Source organism: Quercus suber, unplaced genomic scaffold (assembly GCF_002906115.3).
Source record: "Quercus suber isolate HL8 unplaced genomic scaffold, Cork oak 2.0 scaffold_363, whole genome shotgun sequence".
NCBI lineage: Eukaryota > Viridiplantae > Streptophyta > Magnoliopsida > Fagales > Fagaceae > Quercus > Quercus suber.
The window spans coordinates 662,639-688,007 of record NW_027069815.1 but is presented as its reverse complement, the minus strand read 5'-3'; the positions used below and the strand labels follow the sequence as shown (position 1 = coordinate 688,007).

The 25,369-nt window shown below is 39.5% G+C and overlaps 1 long non-coding RNA gene across 1 annotated transcript; it reads right to left on the bottom strand.

Annotated features, from left to right (window-relative positions):
* Nucleotides 1–21,375: 21,375 nt before the first annotated feature.
* Nucleotides 21,376–25,013, bottom strand: LOC136061921 (uncharacterized). The gene is made up of 3 exons (XR_010623772.1): nucleotides 22,653–25,013; nucleotides 22,336–22,425; nucleotides 21,376–21,889 (listed from the first exon to the last, which is right to left on the bottom strand). It is a non-coding gene; the product is annotated as an uncharacterized LOC136061921 (long non-coding RNA).
* Nucleotides 25,014–25,369: the final 356 nt, after the last annotated feature.

The following is a 25,369-nucleotide window of genomic DNA, read 5'->3' as shown; positions in this document are numbered from 1 at the left end:
ATTTACATGACTATCTAGGTCCTCCAGGAAATATGCCCCGATGCCAGCCCTTAAAGTGATATGATATGGCCCTTCTCAATTGGGTCCTAGCTTCCCCCAGGCTGAGTTTGTCGCAGTGCCCATAATTTTTCTGAGTTCCAATTCACCAGATTCTAGAGGCCTTAGCTTTACGTTGGCATCATAGCCTTGCCTGAGCTTTTGTTGGTAATGTGCCAATCGAACCATTACATTTTCTCTCATTTCCTCAATCAAATTCGAACTCCTTTCTAGTAGCTCATTGTTACTGGTTGGACTGAATGAACTGGTTTTCAGAGTTGGGAACCCAGTTTCTAGAGGGATGACAGCTTCAGCCCCATAAGTCATCGAGAAAGGGGTTTCTCCAGTAGATCTGCGAGGCATAGTTTTGTAAGCCCAAAGTACGTGTGGCAACTCTTCCACCCACTTGCCCTTCGCATCGTCTAATCTCTTCTTCAATCCATTAACTATGACTTTGTTAACTGCTTCTGCTTGTCCGTTCCCCTGGGGATAAGCAGGGGTGGAGTATCTGTTTGTGATTCTCAGTTCGCTACAATAATTTCGAAATGCTTTACTGTTGAACTGTAGGCCATTGTCCGAGATGAGAGTATGAGGAACTCCGAAATGAGTAATAATATTCTTCCATACAAATTTCTGCACATCTACGTCTCAGATGTTGGCTAGAGATTTAGCTTTAACCCATTTGGTGAAATAGTCTGTGCCGACTAGGAGGTACTTCCTATTTCCTGCGGCTCTTGGGAATTGACCAACTATATCTAAGCCCCATTGAGCAAATGACCATGGACTAGATAATGGGTTGAGGACTCCACCTGGTTGGTGTATGTTCGGCACAAATCATTGACATTGATCGCACTTCTTAACATATTCATGAGCTTCTTTTTGCATGTTCGGCCACCAATAACCTTGAGTAACGGCTCGGTGAGCCAAAGACCTACCTCCAGTGTGGCTTCCAGAGATTCGTTCATGCAATTCCTCTAGTAGCAATTCAGCCGCTTCAGGATGTATGTATAGTAGGTACGACCCTAAATAGGAGCGTTTGTACAATTTCTAGTCCTCGGATAGCTAGAATCTGGTTGCTTTCCTCCAAATTTTGTCAGCTTCCCCCTTCTCTCCAAGCAGAATATCTTCTTTCAAGAATTTAACTATCGGATCCTTCCAGCAGAGCTCAGTTCTAATTTGGTGAACTTGGATTACATCTCTTCTTGCCTCAGTAGGCCCATGCAAGTCCTCGACGAGGATAACTCTCGGCAAGTTTTGTGTTGAAAAGGTAGCGAGTGTGGCTAGAGAATCAGCATGTGCATTACCGCTTCTGGGTATGTACAGCAAACTAAAAAAATTCAAACTGTGATTGCAGACATTTAACTCGGCTCAAGTATCCCTGCATCCTCTTATCCTTCGCCTCAAACTCCCCCTGTACTTGACCCACAACTAACCTTGAGTCCGAGAATAACTCCACTGCCTTTCCTCCCATTCTTTGGACCATAGTCATTCCTATCAGTAGGGCTTTGTACTTGATAAGTGTAATTTTTACATGATTTTTATTATCCTCTTATTTATTAAAATTGTTAGTTTTCCTTCATTTCTTTTGATTTGATTCGATTTTTTTTATTTATATTTATCTATTCATTTGTGCTTTGAAGGAATGAGAAGAGCAAGGAATCAAAGGAATTTTGTACAAAATCCAAGTCCAATTCGGATTAGGATTCCAGCCTGCATATCAGTTAGTATTTTTAGCATAACTTTGGGCTCAGATATCCAATCGAGATGATTCAAGTTGGGCTGGAAAGTTAACTTAAAGGGCTACAACTTTGTAGTTTACCAAATGTCCGAATTCTGACGTTAAATGGGCCAAAATCGTCGGTTAAGTGAAGCCTAAAAATCTAGAATTTTCTCCAAACGGAAATAGGATTCCTTAACCTATTTAAAGGCTCTTTAGGGTAAAAAGAAAAAAAAGGAGAGAAAACCTGAGAGGAAAAGGGCGCTGCCGCATTGAAGATTTTTCTTTTAGGAGTCTTTCTGAAGAGGAGGATCTGAGGGCAAAGGCGAGAGCTTCATGTTGATCAACCATCAGATGAAAGACATAAGTTTTATTTGTTTTCTTTTCAGTTTTATTATGAACTAAATTTTATTTTCTAAAGCGTTGATGTAGTCTAGCAATGAACACAAAATTTATATTCTGAATTATTTTATTTTTAATATTTCCATGATTGAGTGTTTAATTCTTATTCTTAATGCTTACTATTTTTTACGAATTATGGTTTGATCAATTGAATTACAATGAGACCGAGAGGTGATTTGTTATTTTAGTTCTAGAATTAAACACCATTAGTTGCTAAGGTTTTTCTTTTATACCTAGGGTAAAAAAAGAAAACCAAAACGTTTAATGAGTTAGGGCTAAGCTGAAATTTTTTGCAGAAAAACATTCTGCCCGAGATTCGATCGATCGAGTCTTTCCTTCGATCGATCGAGCCAGGCCGAAATGCACCAATGCATCTTGCAGCCACTCGATTCCAACATCATGAAAGACTAACTTTGAGCAAGTCTAAACAAGACTAAATAACCTGTTTTGATCATGGTTTGCCACAACAACAAAATTAGAGTTCTAAATACATAAATTCCTAACTCTTTAGAACCTAACAAACTCCCCATTTGGCAATCTGTGACAAAACACAAACACTAAGCTCAAAGTTTACAATTAAACAGCCCTTTACAAAATAATGCTCATAAAAACTAAAATTCAATCCTAACTACTATCCATCAGTTGCAAGTGTAGACAACAGCTCAATTGAATCAACTTGTTTATTCCTGAAATACTCAACAAACGCATAAACACATGTGTGACAGAAAATAGTAATATAAGCAGGTATATCATTCTTGTATGATTCACACAGCACATAATAAAGACATATATCAATGAATTAACTCAAAGAATATAAATCAATAGACAGTGAATCCAAAGAAACAAGAATCAGCAAAAAATCATGTATATCAAACAATGTTACTCCCCTAACATGAATATCCCAAAAAAAATGATATATAAGGTGAAGCGCCTAAATACAATCTACTCCACAAAACAAAAAAAATCTCCTCACTACAAAACTCCTCTACAAAACTCCACTCCCCCTTTTTTGACGGAATGCCAAAGGGCAATCACAATCCATCATCAAAAGGAGGTGGTGATGGTGATCGAAGACGCGCCAAATCAGCTCGTAAAGCTCGGATCTCATAAAAAATGTCCACCAAAAGCTGTCCATGAGCCGCCTGGACGGTCATGACAGTCTCCAAAGTATGACGAATATCAAACTCATCCAATGAAGGTGGAGGAACAGCAGCAGCAACAGCAGCATCAGGATCAGGAACATCCTCACCAGTAGGATCTGTAGAAGAAGAGGAGGAGGTGCGGACCCAGAAAGCTCAGACCTAGGGTGTTTAAAGCCAGCTCGAAGATGAGCAGCCCTCTGTCGAAGAAAAGATGCACCTAAAGGACCAATGACATGCACAGGCTCTGAGGAAGGGAAATCCTCTAAACCTAAATAGGGAAGAATCCTATGAATAAAAATAGGATGAACCAGGGCATGAAAGGAAGATGAACTTCTATACACTTCGTTCAAAGAACGAAGAAACAAATGAGGAAAACTGATAGGAGCATAGTAACAAGAGCGTACGAAATACACACCTCTCGAGAGGAATGGTGTGCAGATGAGAAATGAGCCAAAAGCAATGATACGCTATCCTAAAGATAAGATAGTGTAGCTCAGAAAGCTTAGCAGTGGTGATCCTAGGATCAGAACCCCACTGGATAGATGACCCAGTGATGTAAGACATGACATCACTCAGAAAGGAGACTCATCATAGGGATAGACAGGGTGCCAGACCAATGGTACACTAAGAGCATCAGCCACTACGGTAGGAGTAATGGTGTACTCTACGCCTCCTATCCAACTGTTTACTAAAGTGTTGAAATCATAGATGCGATGAGATGTTCGAAAAGAACTCTGGATCAAGGTAGCAGGTGGAGGAGGATCAGAAATATCCACAAGGGTAACCAGCCCCGACGCTCTATGTTTGCCCTAATGGCAGGATCTAACTCATTAGAATAACAATCGCTCAGACCAGACCTTACGCCTAAGGTTCAGCTTCTCATAAATTTTCTGGTTTTTCTCACTAGGAAATTTCTCTCGGTCAAAAGATTGGGGGGGGGGGAAGGAGTAGGTGAGGGGATGGACCTACGAGCTCTAGTCTTTCTAGGCATGATGCTAAGGAAAGGACAGAGACACAAGAAAGAGAGGAAAAAAAAAAAAAAAAACCAAGGGCAGACTGCAAATAAGCACAAAAATATAGAGCAAAAATCTATATGATGCATGACCAGTTAAAATGGCATGATGCATGTACTAATGCAGTAAACACAGTTCAAAATTAAGTCCAATTGAAGAAATGGCTGGAGCAAAGAGTTTCTAACAAAAACCCCAAAAAATTTTAAAACCACTTGAAAAATTTTGAAACACATGGATGAAATGAGCATTACAAAACATAACACATAGATTATAATGCCTAATCACATCCAATCAACAAGCCAATTTCAACAAATTCAACCTAATTGAACAAAATCCCCAATTCGAAACCAAACATAAACTTTAGAAATTTCAATTTCTCACAAAACTCAAAATCGATCAAATTAATCAATCATAATCAAGTTTATAACATGTCCCCATCAAAACCATTGATCAATTGCACAAAATTTGGCATGAATCATAAAAAATCCCAATTTTAGAAAGGTCCGAAAATTTGAGATAAAATGCATGAAAAATGCAATTAAAACCAAAAATGAGGGGAAAAGAGACTTACCCTAGAGAAGAGAAATCTTGCAAAAAATTTGGAGGAAAACGACAAAAAATCGCTGTAGATCCGTGCCAATTCGGAGAGAGAAAAGAAGGTTTGAAATTTTTGAAAAGTGAATAGATTCAGTCAAAGAACACTATTTGAAAAAGCTGATTCACGACTTTCGATTGATCGAAAATTACTTTCGATCGATCGAGTCACTCTGAAAGTTTTAAAAAGGATTTTAAATATTTTCGATCGATGAAAAACAGAATGGATCGATCGAAACAGGCAGTGGATCACAGTATTTTGAGAAAAAATTCAGTTTTGAAAAACTCAAACAATTTTTGAAAATAACTCCTCAAAGCATTAAAAACAATGAAACACAATGCATGAGTATGAGATGAAATGGAATGCTTTTTCAAAAACCCAAATTTATAATCCCAAATTCTCCAAGGTAAAATGTCAACCGGTTCTTCTTTAAATTCACAAGCAAAAAAAATGTTTTGCATAATACTCAAGGTATTTTTCAAACTTGGTGGTCAGACAAAAACACACACAATAACATGTATAGTGTTTAGCAAAGAGTAACTTATGTAGTGTGTGCAAACTAGCAAAAACTTGAGATACATGTGAGGTGATATGTGAATAGAAATCAATCACAAAGTCTACAAAATTCATCACACGGAATTTAAAAGAGACTATCACCTAAAGAGTTACATCCTATAACTCCCACATCTCCTAGAACAAAACTTGCAATCATTAAGTTTCTTGTATTTTTGCCTCATTATTATGTGAGATGGCATCAAGCCTAATAATACACACCAATTTTATTTATGTGAGATGGCATCAAGCCTAATAGTACACCCCAATTTTAAGCATTAAGCAATTAAGCCGAGGCAACACCTTATGTTCTTTTTGTACATGTGCTACACTTTCTCGGGCACAGAATCTTATATATGCACTAAGGTGTTCATGATTGGCTAGTGAACAGTGTGAGATGGTTATTTATGCCTTTCTCAAAAGGATCAAGTCTGACAGTCAAACAATATGTGACTTCAAGATCAAGACAAAGTGATAAACACCATAAACATCTTTCCCACACAACATGCACTACAAAGCTTCAACTAGTCAAGTGCAATAAATAAGCTCATCAAAGCTAAAACACAACCAGATTAAGCAAAACACAAGATATGATCACAGATTAGTCTAAAACACAACCAGATTGGTCTAAATTTTGCTAGTGTTTTGGCTGAAGAGCAAAATTTTGTGTCTCTAAACTTTTTGCAATAAAAATATGCACAATTGGATCTATAGATTTGACTGGCTAAAGGCGAGTCTAGGGTTTTTCTTAAAAAAATTCCCTTGTTTTATCCCAAAAAAAAAAAAAAACCTCTTTGCAACAAAAATATGTACCTTATATAAAAGCCCTTCATTTTGTCGTTTAAAGATCCTTGAAAGTGGATAGTAAGAAGTCCAAGACCAATGGGAAGAGTGTCAGCAAAGTTCAAAACCAAAATCTGTCATCTTCAACCACATCAACTTTTAAAGGCTTTAACACCTACACAAATCCAAAGGAAAAAATGGCTATTAAGTCTTAATTTTTGAACTTTGTAGCCAAACAACCCCTTTTTAAATTATGTAGCAAAATACCATTGTTTTGGAATTTGATATTTTTGATGTCGAATTTTACCTAAAACTTGACAATACCAATCTTGAGTACTATGCATAATTTTAAGTGGAACTTCTATGCAAAATTTTCAAAAAAATTTTAAGTGGCAAATATACATAGAACTCGAATTAGCAATATCAAGTTCTAAAACAGGGGTATTTTGTTATATTGTTTGAAAAGTAGGCTGTTTGGCTACATAGTTCAAAAATTTAAGTCTAAATAGTTATTTTTTCCCAAATCCAAAACCTTATTCATTCAACATTTTATTTTCTAAAAAGACATGGCATTTGGTTTGTCATGATAAATGCAAATTCAGTCAATGGTCTCACATTTTTTTTTTTTTTGANGTTCTAGAATTAAACACCATTAGTTGAGCGAAAGTAGAGATGCTTTACCGCGATTAGTGTGATTTTTCAAAAAATTCAAAGTACGTAATGAGTCTCCAATTAATTAAATTCAAACAAATGAGTCTCACATTCAGCTAATCACAAGGTTGACTATTTATTTGAATAAGCTAGAGCTCATACAACTGCAAAAACAACTAAATCAATCAAGCTAAAGTTTAACAATGTTACAAATATATTAGCCCAATATAATAGGCCTAAACCTAATCCTACTTTGTGAGTGAGTCAAGTTTCCTACTTGTACTAGAAGTCTATTAACCATAGTTAATATATGGTTAGTCTCAAAGTTTAGTCTATTATATATACCCATGTTGAGTTCATTATAACAAAGGATGTGATTTAAAAAAAAAAAAAAAAACAATGGATGTGTGTGTAATCAAATTGAATTACGTAATCCCCGTATTCTTGTGTTCTCTATTTGCATCTATTCTAACATATTCAACAAACAAGATATTTTAGGATGTTAAGTTAAAGCACTTACAACAAAACCTTTTACCATTAGTTTAAACTAACTTTAAAAGTAAAGTTAGGCTGATAGATAAGCTAGGTATTACCTGCTGCTTAGAATTAGAAGAGTGTGCAGCTGGGTGGGTGAAAGATACGGAGGTGGTATCAATGGAGAGTTCAGCGACATTGAGGACGATGAAACTGGTATCTGCCACGATTTTGAGCTCAATAGCCACAGAGCCATTGAATTTGCACGTGGTGAGGTTTGGTTTTAGCCTTACGTCGTGGCATTTTGGGACAGCAAATTTTGGGAGCCGAGGTTGCCCTTTGAATTCCTCCATGGAAACCATTACTTTCATATTCTTTCGCTTAAAAGGAAAAAAAAATTAGAGTAATTAAGAGTTGAAGTTGAAACGAGTGAAAGAGTAGACAGTGGACTATTTAGAGTTGTGAGAATTTATATAGATTGACAAATGATAAACAATTTTTATTTATTTTTTCATGTGGAGAATTTAAAAAGAGTTATTGTTTCATCAATGATAAGAGTATATAACTATATATATATATATATATATATATAAATTTTCCCATGCATTGCCCAAGTTGGTGACTAATTATATATTAAGCGCACATCTTTATCAACGCTATCGGCCTAGCTAGATGATTAAATGATGATGACAATGAATATAGAATGAGGAACTATGTCAAATGTTTCATTAATGATGAAGCTGAGAAATTCACCAGTGAGTCACACGATGCCTTCGCGCTCGAACGTAAACCTACACAATACAAAGAAGAAAACCTATCAAAGAGCACCATTGTGGTGCCGGCCAAATGCCCTCCGAAAGTTAAGTTAGAAATATTCTCACAACTCTAGAGTGCTAGAGAGGGGAAATAATGCGTACCTTTATTGGTGAGAGTATTGGGTTTTTATAGTAGTCGAAAATTTTCCCTCTTTCGCTTGGAATCCAAGTCTTTTCCTTGTAGAAATCACTTTTTTTAGAGTCCGAAACATGGTGGACAGATCTTCTCCTTATAGGGAAGGTCTTCACCAATATATGAAAATTCTAGAATCCAAGTTGCGCAAGGACTCTGTTTAGGGCTTTTTGAGAATGGGCCAAAGTGTTCCCACTAAAGGGTCCAACAGGCCCATGGCCGATCAGCCCATCTTTTCTTCCCTCTGTCCTCATCAAGTCTGTCCACGTAAGGCCTTGTGTAAATAACGGGCTCGTCTCTTCTTTGGTTCGCGGACTATAGTTAGCCCGTACATTCACTGTAGACATCCTAGCACGTATTTTCTCCCTTTCAGTTGCCCCCTCACCCGATGGGTCCGTCATAGATAAGAGAACGGACCCATGGGGTGACGGTTTTAAAACCTCAATCATGTTTTCATGACACCTAGATCCGTGAGCTTACTTCCGTACATTGTCAGATCAGGAGTAGCACATTTATGAGCCGTGCCAAATGTCATCCTGTCAATGGTCGTTGTCTTGGAACGAGGTGTCGCTTCGTCTTCCGTGCATACCCTTTATAAATATAGACCCCTCCGTCCCTCATTTTTCCACTTGTTGCTGGAGAAAATTGTCAGAGCGAGTCCGTCATATCTGTCAGAGAATAGTCTGTTCACCTCTATACCCGTCGTCTGCAACATCTTGCTCACTTTGAACTTTTGGTAAGTAGTCTCCTATCCGTCCTCTTTTAATTTTCATTCTCTTTTTATCTCCTTTTTTTAGACTTTATGCGCCCGTCGTTCTTTCCAAAACCCGTCAGAGTCTTAGGTTTTGTCATTACCTGTAGGCCATGTTTAGTGCGTCGAGTAATCAGTCGGTCGTCCGTGACGGGGCGGACTACGAAGAGGTATACCTGTCAGGTCCCAAAGACCATGACGCCCCGAGCAAGGAGAGTAGTCCGTCCTCATCCTCCTCGTCCTCAACAAATGAGGGCCTAGAGATGATCGAAATACAAGAGGGTTCAGCTGACGACGAAGAGCCGATAGTTAGATCCGTCGTGGGAGCTGATGGACTTAGGGAGTTCATCATGCTTCCAGAGTGGACGGTACATGCCTTCACATCCACTATCAAAGAACCTCACTTTAACACCCTTAGGGCCCGTTACCAGATCCCAGACCACATCCCACTCCGTCTACCCTATATGTCAGAAAAATGTTATTATGAAGGAGTAGGTGTGTACGAACAAGTGCTCAAGGCCGGCCTAAGATTCCCATTAAGTTCGTTGCACCGCGAACTCCTAAAATACCTAGGTATCTCCGTCAGCCAGGTGTTTCCTAATGCCTGGAGGGTTTTCATTGCAATGGGGGTTTTGTACGGAGCTATGTCGGATGGTAGGAGAAGGCTTACGATAAAGGAGTTCTTCCACTACAACCGTCCGGATGAGATAAATAAGTCGAGGGGCATGTATAGTTTTGTCCCTAGGAGCCCCGTCTTGAAAGTTATATTTGAAACCCCAGACTCAAATAGAGACTAGAAGAGTTGCTATTTTTTCATCGAAGGAGATAGGTGGATGTGTCATCCAGGGGAGATGGACTTCATGCCCGTCGACACAGTTTGGGGCATTTTAAACCCATCTGGTATGACCCGTCGTAAATGAGTCCGTGTAGTTTATTTAATTTTTATTGCGTTTTTAACATCCGTCTTCTTTGACGCAGTTCGACGGCGTCCCTAGATTACTATCGAGGAATTAGCTTCCTTGAGAAAATTTTTGCAAAGACAAAGCCCGAGGAACGGACCTGGGCTAAGCTCGTCAACCTCAACACCATCCATTGGTATTGTGACGGGCCCGAACCAACCCCGGCGGCACTAAAGTATGAGAAGCAGACCCGTCTACGTAAGTTTGTTGCCTCTCTTATCTATTTTTATTGTCATTACTATTATTTCTTAATCCGTCTACCTCTTTTAAAGATGGAGGATGCAAAAAGGCGAGCAGCTATAAGACTTCAGGCTGCGAAGAACAAAGAGGTTGGAACGGACCCTATGGGGACGGGCTCCAGCAAGCAAAGTCTGAAGAGGAAACTGCCTGTGAAGGGTGACCGTGCGTCAAAACAGCCCAAGATCCCCTTGGAGCCAGTCGTCGGCTTGATGGCTGGAGGGAATAAGTCGGTCACTCCGCTCAAGCATGGTGCTGGTAAGGGCCTAATGACGGGTCCATCTGGTAGCCAGAAGAAGCCACCCGTCCTGCTTCGTGAGGACTCCAAGTATGCCCTCGAGAGGCTGTCGTCCATTATTACCACCGACGACTACGAGGATTTGGGGAATCACTCGACGGAGGCGATGGGGAAGACGGGCCTTTTCAACATTGCTCAGGTAATTCTTCCGTCGTCATATGGCCTATCCGTTCACCCCTTGCTGCCCTTAATATTTTACTTATGCATTTTGTTGTCCTTCAGGCTATGATCATGATGAAAGGTATGATGGGACGGTGTCTCAACCATAAGACGACCATTGGCCGAGTTCATAAGAAAGCCAAGGCGCTGGAGGAAGAGCTGCTTGATCTCAAGGCCTGGAAGGTCGTCTAGGAGAAAAAACTTAAGATGGCCGAGACGGCCCGGGACGAATGTATCCAGCTAACGGACCGTCTGAAGAAGGCCTTGGTGGAGAAAGATGATGAGGTCCGTCAGGCGAAGGAGCATGCGATACGCAAGTACCGTGACTCCGACGCCCTGATTGCGGAACTGAGTCTGGTTTACAACGACGGTTTTGACGATGCCCTTCGTCAGGTGAAGGCATTACACTCGGAGGTAGACCTGTCCGCCATCGCCATCACTGCCCCCGAGCCATCAATTGTTCAACCCGTTCAGTCTAAAGATACAGATGTTCTTTTTGACGAGAACGTCCCTGTCCGCGAAGCTCTTGTAGATCAAACCGTTGCGGACAGCCAGGCTAAGGATGCTCGGGACCGTCTTGTTAAAGAGAAAGAGACCGCAGCAGAAGACTTGTAATAACTTAGCTTTTTAATTAATCTCCTTTTTTTTTTTTTTTTTTTTTTTGTATCAAGTGTAGAACAATTTTTTAATTTTTTTTTTTTTTTTTTTTTTTTTTTTTTTTTTTTTTTTTTTTTTTTTTTTTTTTTTTTTTTTTTTTTTTTTTTTGAGGACAATCCATCTAGTCTTGCGGAATGAACTTATCCGTCCATTAACTGTTTAACCAGGGGTCGTCGCCCCTTAAGATGTTTTGCCCGTTCTTGGGACTTTTAGAATTACCATTCGTTTAGAATGGTCCGTTTAGTTCGTGGGTTTGGCTTTAGGGATGACCCGTTCAGTTTTTGTGAACTTTGCTTCTTATCCGTTCGTCGTTGTATTTAAAGTTTATCACCTTTTTAGGATGACCCGTCCATCTTGTGGTCGTTATTTTTGGCCCGTCCATTATTTGGACTTTAAAAGAGTTACCATTTTTTTGGGATGATCTGTCCAGCTTGTGGACGTTATTTTTGGCCCGTCCATTATCTGGACTTAGTAGTTACCATCCTTTTAGGATGATCCGTCCAGCTTTGTGGACGTTATTTTTGGCCCGTCCATTATCTGGACTTAGTAGTTACCATCCTTTTAGGATGATCTGTCTAGCATTGTGGACGTTATTTTTGGTCCGTCTATTGTCTGGACTTCAGGAGTTATCATCCTTTTAGGATGATCCGTCCAGCTTGTGGACGTTATTACTGGTCCGTCCATTATCTGGACTTTAAGAGTTACCATCCTTTTAGGATGATCTGTCCAGCTTGTGGACGTTATTACTGGTCCGTCCATTATCTGGACTTTAAGAGTTACCATCCTTTTAGGATGATCCGTCTAGCTTGGGGACGTTATTACTCCGTTCATAGTTAACAAACATAGTCGAGCCTGAATATTCCTCTAATTAATTAAGCGAAAACCATATGTTTGTAATAAGTCAACAATACTTGGCCCCTTGGGCTAAAGAAAAAGAAGTGCTCATAGAAAGAACTGAAAAAATAAAAAACTAGGAAAATGAAAAACTGGAAAAAGGGGGAATGCTGGTGTTCTTGATATCTTCGCACCGTCTCTACTGGTAGTATTTTTGAAGATGCTCTGTGTTCCATGGATGCTGTAACTTCCGTCCGTCCATGATTTCGAGGTGGTAGGTCTCCTTCCTCTGCCATGACGAGATCTTGTAAGGTCCTTCCCAGTTGGGGCCAAGTTTTCCTTGTGAAGGATCTTTAGCCGCTCCCATTACCTTCCGTGGCACAAGGTCCCCGATCTAAAAATCTCTGTGTCTGACTTTGGAGTTGTAGTATTTTGCCATGAGGTTCTGGTATCGGGCCAACCTCTGTTCTGCTGTAGCCCGGACTTCGTCGACCAGGTCTAGCTGTAGCCGCAAAGCCCCTTCGTTCTTATCGTCATTGTAGCTCTCCACTCGATAACTTGTAAGCCCTATCTCTGCTGGAATGACAGCCTCGCTTTCGTATGCTAGCCTGAATGGTGTTTCTCCCGTGGGCGTTCTTGCCGTAGTACGATATGCCCACAAGATACTTGGTAACTCGTCAGGCCAGATGCCTTTTGCCCCTTCGAGCCAGGTCTTGATGATTTTAAGCAGGGACCGGTTCGTGACTTCGACTTGCCCATTGGCCCGCGGATGTACGGGTGACGAGTAGTGATTTCTGATGCCTAATTCCAAGTAGAAATCTTGGAATGCCTTGTTGTCAAACTGTTTTCCATTATCAGATACGAGTACCCTTGGTATCCCGAATCTGCATATGATATGTCTCCATACAAAACTCCTGATGTTTCTCTCCGTGATAGTTGCCAGGGCTTCTGCCTCCACCCACTTAATGAAATAGTTGATCCCTACCACCAGAAATTTCAGCTGTCGTGTAGCCGTCGGGAGATACCCTCGTGGACTTCTCTGATTACGTAGTCTGCTTCCTCGTGGCCTAAACACCTTAGGTATGGTTGCGAGAACCCCCTCTTGTATAAGACGTCATTGACTATTACAAATCGCGAAGCTCGGACTTTTAGTTTTCTTGCTGTGTCTCTGTCGTCTGGAAGTGTGCCTTCCTTCAGGTAAGCTATTAGCGGCGTAGTCCAATTGTTCCCAGGATTTACTTCTTGCACTTCTGCCCCTTTGTTGATGATTGAGGAATTCTAGGTGAACGACAATACTTGATCGGGGGCCATCATAACCTCTGCGGAGGCGGCTTTTACGAGCCGATCAGCACATTTGTTCTCCTCCCTTGGGATTTGGACGAATGTGACCTGGAGGGTGTCGATCCGTCTCCTGACCTCCTCCAAATATTTCTTCATCTTTTCCCCCCTACACTCATAGGCGCCGTTAATCTGATTGACTATTACCTGCGAATCGCAATGTACAACCATGGCCTCAGCACCTGCTGCTTTCGCCAGGTCTAATCCTGCCACCAATGCTTCATACTCGGCCTCATTATTGGTTGTTGGGAAGTCCAGCCGAATCATACACTTGATTTTTTCTCCGTCAGGGGTTTGAATTACTACTCCGGCGCCTCCAGCTTGCTTGTTTGATGATCCGTCCGTGTGGATGTTCCATTGTCTGAGGGCTTGTGGCTCCTTCTGCTCTGTTTGAGTGTATTCGGCGATGAAGTCTGCCACTGCTTGGCCCTTTATTGAAGTTCGCGGTCGGTAATGTATGTCAAACTCGCTCAGCTCTATCACCCACAGGGCCATTCGTCCGGCAGCTTCAGGGCTGTTCATTACCCTTTTTAGGGGATGATCCGTTAGGACGATGATGGTGTGGGCTTGAAAGTATGGTTTGAGCTTTCAGGCTGCGGTTACCAATGCGAAGGCGAGCTTTTCCATGCAAGGGTGCCTCTCTTCAACTCCCCGGAACCCCCTGCTTATGAAATAGACGGGTCACTGAGTTCCTTCCTTTTCTCTTACTAGGGCCGCGCTCACTGCCACTTGCGAAACTGCTAGGTATAAGTAGAGGTCTTCTCCTGGCTTGGATGGGCTGAGCAAGGGTGGTGAGGCGAGGTATTTCTTCAGGTCTTCAAATGCCTTCTGGTACTCATCCATCCACTCGAATGATTTCCTTAGGACGCGGAAGAACGGTAGACATTTGTCCGTCGCTTTGGAGACGAACCTGTTCAAAGCTGCAATTTTGCCGTTTAAACTTTGCACGTCCTTTACTGTCCTTGGCGGTTCCAGCTTCATGATGGCCCGTATCTTCTCTGGGTTGACCTCTATTCCTCTTTGGGATACCATAAAACCCAAGAATTTTCCCGCCGTTACTCCGAATATGCACTTGCTTGGATTCAGCTTCATGTTGTATAATCGTAGGGTATCGAATGTCTCCTGAAGGTCGCTCAGGTGATCATTTTCGTGTGGGCTCTTGACCAGCATGTCATCGACGTAGACCTGTACGTTCCTCCCGATCTGGTGCACGAACATTTTGTCCATTAATCTTTGGTATGTTGCCCCAGCGTTCTTGAGCCCGAATGGCATCACCTTATAGCAAAAGAGTCCTTGGCTGGTGATGAAGGACGTTTTCTCCTGATCAAATTCCTCTATCTTGATCTGATTATAGCCTGAAAAGGCATCCATAAAACTTAGGAGCTGGTGTCTGGTTGTAGAGTCGACCAGTGCATCTATCCGCATGAGGGGGTAGCTGTCCTTTGGGCATGCCTTGTTAAGGTCTGTGAAGTCGACACACATTCGCCACTTTCCGCTAGCCTTCTTGATCATAACCACGTTCGCCAACCACTCCGGGTAATATACTTCCCTAATGAAACCCGCCTCAAGTAGTTTTCTGACCTCCTGCGCTATTGCTCTGTCCTGTTTCGTGAGCGAACACTCGCTTTTTCTGCCGGAATGGTGGGGTTGAGGGGTTCACGTTGAGGCTGTGTACTATAACAGAGGGATCAATCCCGGGCATGTCTTCGTGGCTCCATGCAAACACGTTTTGGTTCCTCCTGAGGAATGTTGCGAGGGCCTGGCGCACCGGCTGGCAGGCCAATGTCCCTATTTTGGTCGTTTGCTCTGGTTTTGATTCATCGAGTGTTATCTCCTCCAGATCTTCGATCGGCTCCACGACCGTCTACTGCTCTTCTACGCACATTGTTTGATGATGATGATCTTTCATTTCTAGCATGGCAATGTAGCATTCTCGGGCGGTTACCTGATTCCCTCGTAACTCCCCAATCCCATAGTCCGTTGGGAACTTGATCATCAGGTGGTATGTTGATGTTGCTGCTTTCCACGAGTTGAGTGTGGGCCGTCCGAGATTACCATTGTAAGCGGATGAGCAGTCTACCACAAGGAATATTACATTCCTAGTGAGTTCTCGCGGGTAATCGCCCACTGTTATCGAGAGTGTGATGGAGCCTATTGGGAATACCCTTGTTCCTCCAAAACCGACAAGTGGAGCACTCGTCGGTATCAATCGCGCTCTATCGATCCCCATTTGCTGGAATGCTGGATAGTATAGGATGTCTGCCGAGCTGCCATTGTCGATTAACACTCGGTGGACATTATAGTCCCCCACACGAATGCTGACAACCAGCGCGTCGTCATGTGGATGATGGAGTCTCCTTGCGTCTTCTTCAGTGAATCCAATGATAGGGCTTTCCACCCATGCGGTGTTAGGCGTAGAGCCTGTTAGCTGGACGTTCAGGACCGATCTGAGGTACGTTTATCGAGCTTTTTTGGAGGAACCAATAGCCGCGGTTCCTCCCATGATCATCCTTATGTCTCCGATGGGGGGTCTAGGACGCTCGTTATCCTGTCGAGGGGCCAGCTCTTGGCAATTGAGATCCGCTCTCTCTCTGTTGACGAATTTCTGCAACTTCCCTTGTCTAATGAGGACCTCAATCTGCTGCTTCAAGTCGTAGCAATCGGCTGTGTCGTGGCCGTGATCTCGGTAGAAATGACAATATTTGTCTCATGGCCGCTTGCTTGGGTCGCTCTTTAGTTTCCCTGGGAACGTCAGCGTCCCCTCGTCTTTGATTTACATCAAAACTTGGTCAATCGAGGCGTTTAGAGGGGTGAAATTCGTGAACCTTCCTCCTGGGGGCTTGGGGCGCCTTTCGTCCCTTCTGTCTCCTGTCCTTGGTCTTTTCTGCCCTTGATCCTGACGCACGTCCGCCTGCCGCTCCCTCTTCCCGGGCTTTTCCTCCCGTGCTAGTAGCGCATCTTCTGCATTCATGTACTTGGTGGCCCTATAGAGTACCTCTGACATGGTTTTGGGGCCGTTTTTGTATAGTGAGAACAAAAACTTGCCCTTTCGCAACCCGTTCGTGAAAGCCGCGACCAGTATTTTGTCGTCGGCTTCATCGATCGAGAGCGCTTCCTTATTGAAGCGGGTTATGTAGGATCTTAATGTCTCATCCTCTCTCTGCCTGATGCTCATTAAGCATGCCGTGGATTTCTTGTACCTGTGTCCCCCTATAAAGTGCGAGCTGAACTAAGCGCTAAACTCTTTGAAAGTGCTGATGGAGTTCGGCGTCAGCCGACTGAACCAAATTCTCGTAGGACCCTTTAGTGTGGTTGGGAAGGCCCTACACATGATTTCGTCTGGTACCCCTTGTAGATGCATCAAGGTCTTGAATGTCTCCAGGTGGTCTAGGGGATCCTTGACTCCATCATAACTCTCTATCTGTGGCATCTGGAACTTGTGTGGTAGGGGGAAGGAATTGATGGGGCTGGTGAATGGAAAGTCAGTCCGGTTCACTAGGTCGTCTAGGTCACTGGACACTCGTCCCTTTAGGGCATTCATCATGACCTCCATCTGTTCTTTCATCGCCTGCATCTCTGCGAACATAGGTGGAGGAGTCGCGTCCATGAGGGATGGGAGGCTCGTGTTTTGTTGTTCTGGCCTGCTTGGGGCGTTGCTCCCTTTAGGCCCTTCTCGGTCTCTCTGCATGGCGCTGGTACCCTCCTGATCCTCCCTCCGATTGTTGGGTGCTGTGTTCCTTTGACGCAACTGTTCTTCTAGGTCATGATTTTGTTTGGTGAGGCGCTCTACGGCCGCGGTGAGAGTCCGAACCTGTCTCTCGAGTGCGGTTGCGGGTCGTTCCTCTCCTTGGATGTCGTTGGTGGTTGCCATCGAGTGAGTGAGCACCATGCAACCCTTCTGTCTCAGGGATGAAGCAACGTCTGACCACTTTCTTCTTATTTCCCACAGACAGCGCCAACTGATGAAGCTGAGAAATTCACTAGTGAGTCACACGATGCCTTCGCACTCGAACGTAAACCTACACAATACAAAGAAGAAAACCTATCAAAGAGCACCGGTGTGGTGCCGGCCAAATGCCTTCCGAAGGTTAAGTCAGAAATATTCTCACAACTCTAGAGTACTAGAGAGGGGAAATAATGTGTACCTTTATTGGTGAGAGTATTGGGGTTTTTATAGTAGTCGAAAGTTTTCTCTCTTTCGCTTGGAATTCAAGTCTTTTCCTTGTAGAAATCACCTTTTTTAGAGTCCGAAACGTGGTGGATAGATCTTCTCCTTATAGGGAAGATCTTCACCAATATATGAAAATTCTAGAATCCAAGTTGCGCAAGGACTCTGTTTAGGGCTTTTTGAGAATGGGCCAAAGTGTTCCCACTAAGGGGTCCAACAGGCCCATGGCCGATCAGCCCATCTTTTCTTCCCTCCGTCCTTATCAGGTCCGTCCACGTAAGTCCTTGTGTAAATAACGGGCTCGTCTCTTCTTTGGTTCGCGGACTATAGTTAGCCCATACATTCACTATAGACATTCTAGCACGTATTTTCTCCCTTTCAATTAATATGGTATTTTTTTTTTTTTTTTTTTGGATTGGTTACGGATAATCTATGAAAAATGAACTCATATATTAGAAACCTAATGGCCCATTTTGGATGGAGGGAGGAAGGAGGGGGAGTGGAGAGGAGTAGAGTAGAGTTACCTAAAAATAAGCTAATATTGGGCTAAATCTACTCTACTCTCCTTTACTCTCCCTCCTTCCCCTCAGTCCAGACAGACCATAAGTCTTAAAGAAGTTATGTAGTACGAAGTAGTAGGTTTGTTCATACTGCTGAATTGATAACAAGAAATACTAATTTCAAAATTTCATACCGAATCGGGACGACACCTACTTCTTATGTAAAAATAACTTGCCAGAGCGAGGAGCAATCCATAGCCGATGCCCTTAATGTACGACATATTTGGCAAATTTTAGAGATACCCAGTTGGAGAAAAAAAAAATAAACTCAAATATTATTGTGTCAATATCAATTTCAGAGCCAAAGATTTGTCACTTTTTTTTATAATGATTTTAAGGTTACCATTGTAAGGACAGTCCGGGCTTCTTAAATAGAAGAGCAGTTGAGTGAAAGAAGAGGAGATTGAAGCTTAAGCTTGATAGGGAAAGAAGAAAGCAATCTATTCTTTTCTCTTCCTTTCCTCTCATTCTTATCCAATTTTCATCTTGAAGAATTTATTTTGTCTTTTGCTTCCTTTCTCTCCCTTTCCTTAAGTTTTATACTTGTCTCTGTATCAATTTCTTCTCCTCCTCTGTTTTCATTCTTACGCAATGTCATCTTGAAATAGAAGATTGTGCAAGATATTATTTGTTTAACATTGCTAAATAGCTTGTTTTGTATTTTACTTTTCGTCACTGCCTTTTAGTTTTGGGACTATGGTTGTACCATCGCTAGGCAACAACAACCAATTGAAATGATTAAGGAATCAGTTTAACTTCGGAAAAAGGCAACGAAACTGGTTTGAAACATTTTGATTATCACTCCATAACTGTGACAAGCAGTAAATGGGAAGATGCAAAGCCTCAATGTATTATATATCTTTGTCCTTTAAAAAATTTGTGTTTTCATTTGGGCTAATTATTTGATGTCCATGAATTCCAAAGAAGATCTCATCCCTTACTGACTATTATTTATTTTTCATTAGCTCTAAGTCTCTAACATAGAAAGTTGCCAGCATTTTGCCTACAAATTTTGATTCTATGAATGTACAAAAATTCTGAATTTGATTTTGGTTTAAATGGTATTAATTCTCTCGCATCCATTTTTTAAAATATGCATTTTCTTGATTCATGTACATTTTCATGTTTAACATATTTTTAGACATGGATTTTCGCATTTCAAAATGTGTAGACCAGTGTATTAATTGTGAATATTAGATGAGAAATATTTTTTTTCCCTTTTTTGGTAAATCAAGAGTCTGTTAAAGCGTGCCCTTAGGACATTAGGAAATTTGTTAATGAGAAATGCTATTGCCACAAAAAATCACAATTTTTACTAACCACATGGTGAGTTATGAGTGGTGGTGAAAAAATAGTGGGTCCATTAGGGTACACTTTTTCTACCATTCACAATTTATTACCACATGATGAGTTGTGGTAAAAGTTGTAATATTTTTTGTGGCTTTAACATTTCTCTTTGTTAATGGATAATTTTAGGAAATATTTGATATAAATATATATATATATATTTTTTTTTTACAGAGGAAATATTTAATACTTACTTTCATGGAAAATAAAAAAATTTGTTAAAAAAATTAAGTTACTTTTTCTTTCTGGAAATACCATGAATAGATTGCAATTCGAGTAACAATTGCATGCAGTAGTGGACAATATGTACGGCTCATTAATTGTTGCTATCGGTTCAAGTTCTCTACAATATACATTTTGAGTTTATATCCGAAAAAATTAGTGCTTTTAAAAAAAATTAAATTAAATTTTGGGGGAAAGAGATTTGAATCTTGGATGTATTTCTTGACAATATTAGAATGTATCAAATATCAACCAATTGAATTACTAAGTTCTTGACAAATTAAATATCAAACAAGCATCAATGGTTTCATGTTTGTGAATAGAAAGATAAAGAGGCAAAAAAAAAAGGGAGAATGGTACTACTTGAATCTGTGGGTTGTTACTCACTTGTAATTGGTTGAAACCTGCCTTTTGGGCTTGTGATTGGTTTGAATACCAAATATTAAAAACCTCACGTCACAAATCTACTTATATTTTCTGTAAAATATTTTGCCCGATAATATCAGAACATTTATTAAAAAGAAAATCTAGTAAATTATGAGAAACAATTTGTGTCAATTTACTTTCATCTTACAAGGCAAAGACAACAATTGTAATCCTTAGTTTATTTATTTATTTGAGAATCGATGGTAATCCTTATTATTATTATTATTTTTTNATTTTTTTTTTCTTTTAAGTGAAAGAATATGAAAGTTATGGTTTCCATGGAGGAATTCAAAGGGCAACCTCGGCTCCCAAAATTCGCTGTCCCAAAATGCTACGACATAAGGCTGAAACTGAACCTCACCACGTGCAAATTCACTGGCTCTGTGGCTATTGAGCTCAAAATCGTGGCAGATACCAGTTTCATCATCCTCAACGCCGCTGAACTCTCCATTGATACCACCTCTGTATCTTTCACCCACCCAGCTGCACACTCTTCTAATTCTGAGCAGCAGGTAATACCTATCTTATCTATCAGCCTAACTTTACTTTTAAAGTTAGTTTAAACTAATGGTAAAAGGATTTGTTGTAAGTGCTTTAACTTAACATCCTAAAATATCTTGTTTGTTGAATATGTTAGAATAGATGCAAATAGAGAACACAAGAATACGGGGATTACGTAATTCAGTTTGATTACACACACATCCATTGTTTTTTTTTTTTTTTTTTTAAATCACATCCTTTGTTATAATGAACTCAACATGGGTCTATATAATAGACTAAACTTTGAGACTAACCATATATTAACTATGGTTTATAGACTTCTAGTACAAATAGAAGACTTGACTCACTCACAAAGTAGGATTAGGTTTAGGCCTATTATATTGGGCTAATATATTTGTAACATTGTTAAACTTTAGCTTGATTGATTTAGTTGTTTTTGCGGTTGTATGAGCTCTAGCTTATTCAAATAAATAGTCAACCTTGTGATTATCTGAATGTGAGACTCATTTGTTTCAAAAAAAAATGTGAGACTCATTGACTGAATTTGCATTTATCATGACAAACCAAATGCCATGTCTTTTAAATAAAAAAAAAATTAGAGTAATTAAGAGTTGAAGTTGAAACGAGTGAAAGAGTAGACAGTGGACTATTTAGAGTTGTGAGAATTTATATAGATTGACAAATGATAAACAATTTTTATTTATTTTTTCATGTGGAGAATTTAAAGAGTTATTGTTTCATCAATGATAAGAGTATATAACTATATATATAAATTTTCCCATGCATTGCTCAAGTTAGTGACTAATTATATATTAAGTGCACATCTTTATCAACGCTATCGGCCTAGCTAGATGATCAAATGATGATGACAATGAATATAGAATGAGGAACTATGTCAAATGTTTCATTAATATGGTATTTTTTGGGATTGGTTACAAGATAATCTATGAAAAATGAACTCATATATTAGAAACCTAATGGCCCATTTTGGATGGAGGACGCAAAAATTGCATTGGCAACTTCTGTATAGTGAACTCCATTTCAGCTTCTGTGACATTGGAATTGTAATTATACTATAACCCTCCATAGACACAACATGCCGTTAACGATCCTCAAATCCTACAAAATTAAACCATTAATCAACTTGAGAAAATGAAATTTGGAAGTCTTAAATGTATGGCATAATTATCTTTAGCTATAACATGAGTGTTTGTGTGAAGTTGACTTAAACTAATGCAAAAGTGAGTGAGGCATTTTATCAATCACATGATTTGCATGTTCCAAATGGGAATAAGATGAATGTTTTGCAACATGAATCCACACAAATATTACACCTAAGCAAAAGCCTATTTCTTAGGGTTTTCAAAGAGCTCCTTTCCTTTCTCCAATACACCTCCTTCTTTGATTTGTTTCTACATAGTTAACAATTAACAGGAATATATTGAACAACTATGGTATTTAAATAAACAATGATTATCCTAAACCCAAAAACTTCATAGTAATTTGAATCGACAACTGCGGAAAAATATAGCTAACATAAACAAAAGAGACAAAAGAGAAAGTACCTTTAATACACAAAGGCCTTTGAAAGCCTCTTCACTGCGGACCAAAGAATTTGGGGTCACAATTGTCGATAGAACCAAACCCAAGCTCCACTAATTGAAGCAAAAAGAGATGGGATTTTCAAAACAAATCAATGCCGTAAAATACCAAAAGATTATACATTGAACTAGAATTGTGAATCCAAAAAGCACAAAGTTGTCAAACAAAACAGCACAGGGAAAACCAATTACGCATGGTTAAACACATCTAAAGTGGATTAGCCACAAATCCATTATTAAAAAAAAAAAAAATTCATGGGAGGAAAAGAGGAAAAACTCACCTTGAGTTTGTACTGGTAAAAAATAGTGTGAGAGGAATGAGAAATTGGAAATCTTAAAGGAATTTAATTCCGGGAATGGTAGCTAAAGCATCTAAAGAACCGGAAGATTTAGAGACTCAGAGGTTAAAAGGGATGGCATATTATTTATTACCCATTAATTAAATCTCATCGTTTACATAAACTATTAAAGATGGGCTTGAGTTTTTTACGATGTAAGTGTTTTAGTCACAACTTTTGGCTACTTTAAACGTTCTTTTGTGAAGAATGGCAAGAAGAAGTTAATGTGGAAGGCTATATGCAATATTAGAGAGCCATATGGCAGGATCTCATGATCTCACGCATGAAGTCTCTGTTTTTATATATACTAGTGTTTAACCTGTGCAATGCACGAGGTCATTTTATGAATTAGGAAACAATCAACTTAATATATTATACTTAATGTGATGGTAAAATAGGGAAGGGGGTGGATGGTTAGTTGTTCAGATAATAATGTTAACGTGCAGGTGTTCTTCTAAAAGACAGAGATAACCTAGCATCAACACACGATCTAGAGAAAATATTAATCGAAATCTCATAAGTACTAACTAATTGGTTCAAAGTTTTTTTAAAGGTTGTGGGTTTGAGAGAATATAGTTATTGAAGTATGAAATAAGTAGAAGAGAAATTGGCTAATAAAATCAATTTGTAAAAAAAAAAGTCGTTGCAAAGTGTGTAAGATACGTTAGTTATCAATCTGTTTGTTTATTATATTAAAATGTAGTAATTAATCCAAAAAATTTCATAATTCCATTTACAAAAGAATTATTATTACTATACATTCTAAAGTATGCATGCTGAAATCTAGTTACGAACACAAAGATTTGTGTGATCAATATAGATTTTCCTTTTGAGTGCCAATCTTCGCTTGGGCCGGCTCTGAGGTTAACAGCTTCACTCTCAGTCATCACAACCCAAACTTTGGTGGTATTTACGGAGGAGCCTGACAAATTACATTGAAATAAAACAAACATGCCTTTTCACAATTACTTGGAGCCAAACAAATTAACCTTTAATGCAATATAATCGCAATCATGTTAAAATAGTCTTTGAAGGCAAGAGTTATGAAATAAAACTTGAACATAATTAAATGAATGAGTTTAGCATACATCAAGAGCATCACATTTTTAATTTTTTATGCCATGCTAAACTCATATTCACCACCAACACCACTGCAATTTTTTTTTCCCATTGGTGCATCTATATCAAATTGTTGAAACAATTGATATGCATAGTATTCTCTCATTGTAACAGAATCAGTTGTATCAGATTTGATTCAATCTACATCACTATACAAAATGTCAAGCCTAAAGCCATCCTTGCAAGGAAGGAACAATACAAATCTAACCCAAAAATCTAAAACCCAGCCAAAAAGTTTAAATTAAATCCAACCCAAAAGGTAATTGAAATCAAAAAGTTGAAGAACATCAGATAATTAAAGCATACTTACTTCACCTTGCTTACTATATGATTTAAACGTTAGTCTACACATAACTTACTATACATATCTAACTAATACAGAAGAATGCAATTCCTAATATCCAAAACAATTTCAATAACACCAAAAGCATATCCCAAAAATAAATAAATAAACAAAGAGAAGAAACAAATTAATAGGAAACAAACACTTTCGAAGGGACCAAAGATCTTATTATGTTAATGCCATCCCTACTAAAACTCTCATTGCCTACAATTGCTCAATGGTGATCTTGCCTACTATATTTGCCATTTATTTTTTGAAAGGCACAAATTCTCAACAATCTTTACCCTTCCAGCAAAATTTGAAAAAAAAAAAAATTGTTATCCTCAAACCCAACCTATTAAGCACATCTTTCTATTTGCTTCAAAATAAAAGCATAACATTAATCTACCATATGCATCTACTAGTTTTATAGTAATATTCCCTCATGTATAATTATTTCTACTATGCTTCTAAGTATTGATTATGTCTCACCTATGATTTCACATGCAAAATATTAGCACACAAAACAAAACTCCCCAATCAAAGCATTGAAACATAAGAACATATGGAAAATGCTAAAGGTATTACCAATTTTACAACAAAAAGCTTACACAACTTACATAAATAAATAAATAAAACTTACATAAAAAAAAAATTAAAGTGGGCATATTTCATGAATTTGCCCATCCATTACAATGATGACTCCAATTTTTCTAAAGCCTCATCCAATATGTTGGATTTATTTATGCAATATTATACGAACTAATAGGGATGGCAATGGGGCGGAGCGGGGTCGGAGGATGGGACCTTCGTCCCCGCCCCTCATGGTTGTTGCCTTTCCCCGTCCCCGCCCCGCCCCGGGGTGCGGGGCATACTACCTTGCCCCATCCCCGCCCCTTGGGGCCCCGTGGGGACCCGCCCCACCCCACCCCACCCCACCCCTCGTACAATTTAATATATATAGATAAATTTTTTGTTACAATAATATAAATCACAACAAAACAAAATGTTTTAAAATCCAAGCATTTAAATAAACCAAGTACTTAAATAGTTTAATACGTAACAACATAATTCAAAATTTCTTATAACAAATTTAACCCAATGTACACAATCAAATCCAACTGTGGGGCCGAATATATCAACAACACTAAAAGACAAATATATTATAGTCATTTGATTAAAAAACAAACAATGTGCACAAAAAAAAAAAAAAAAAAAA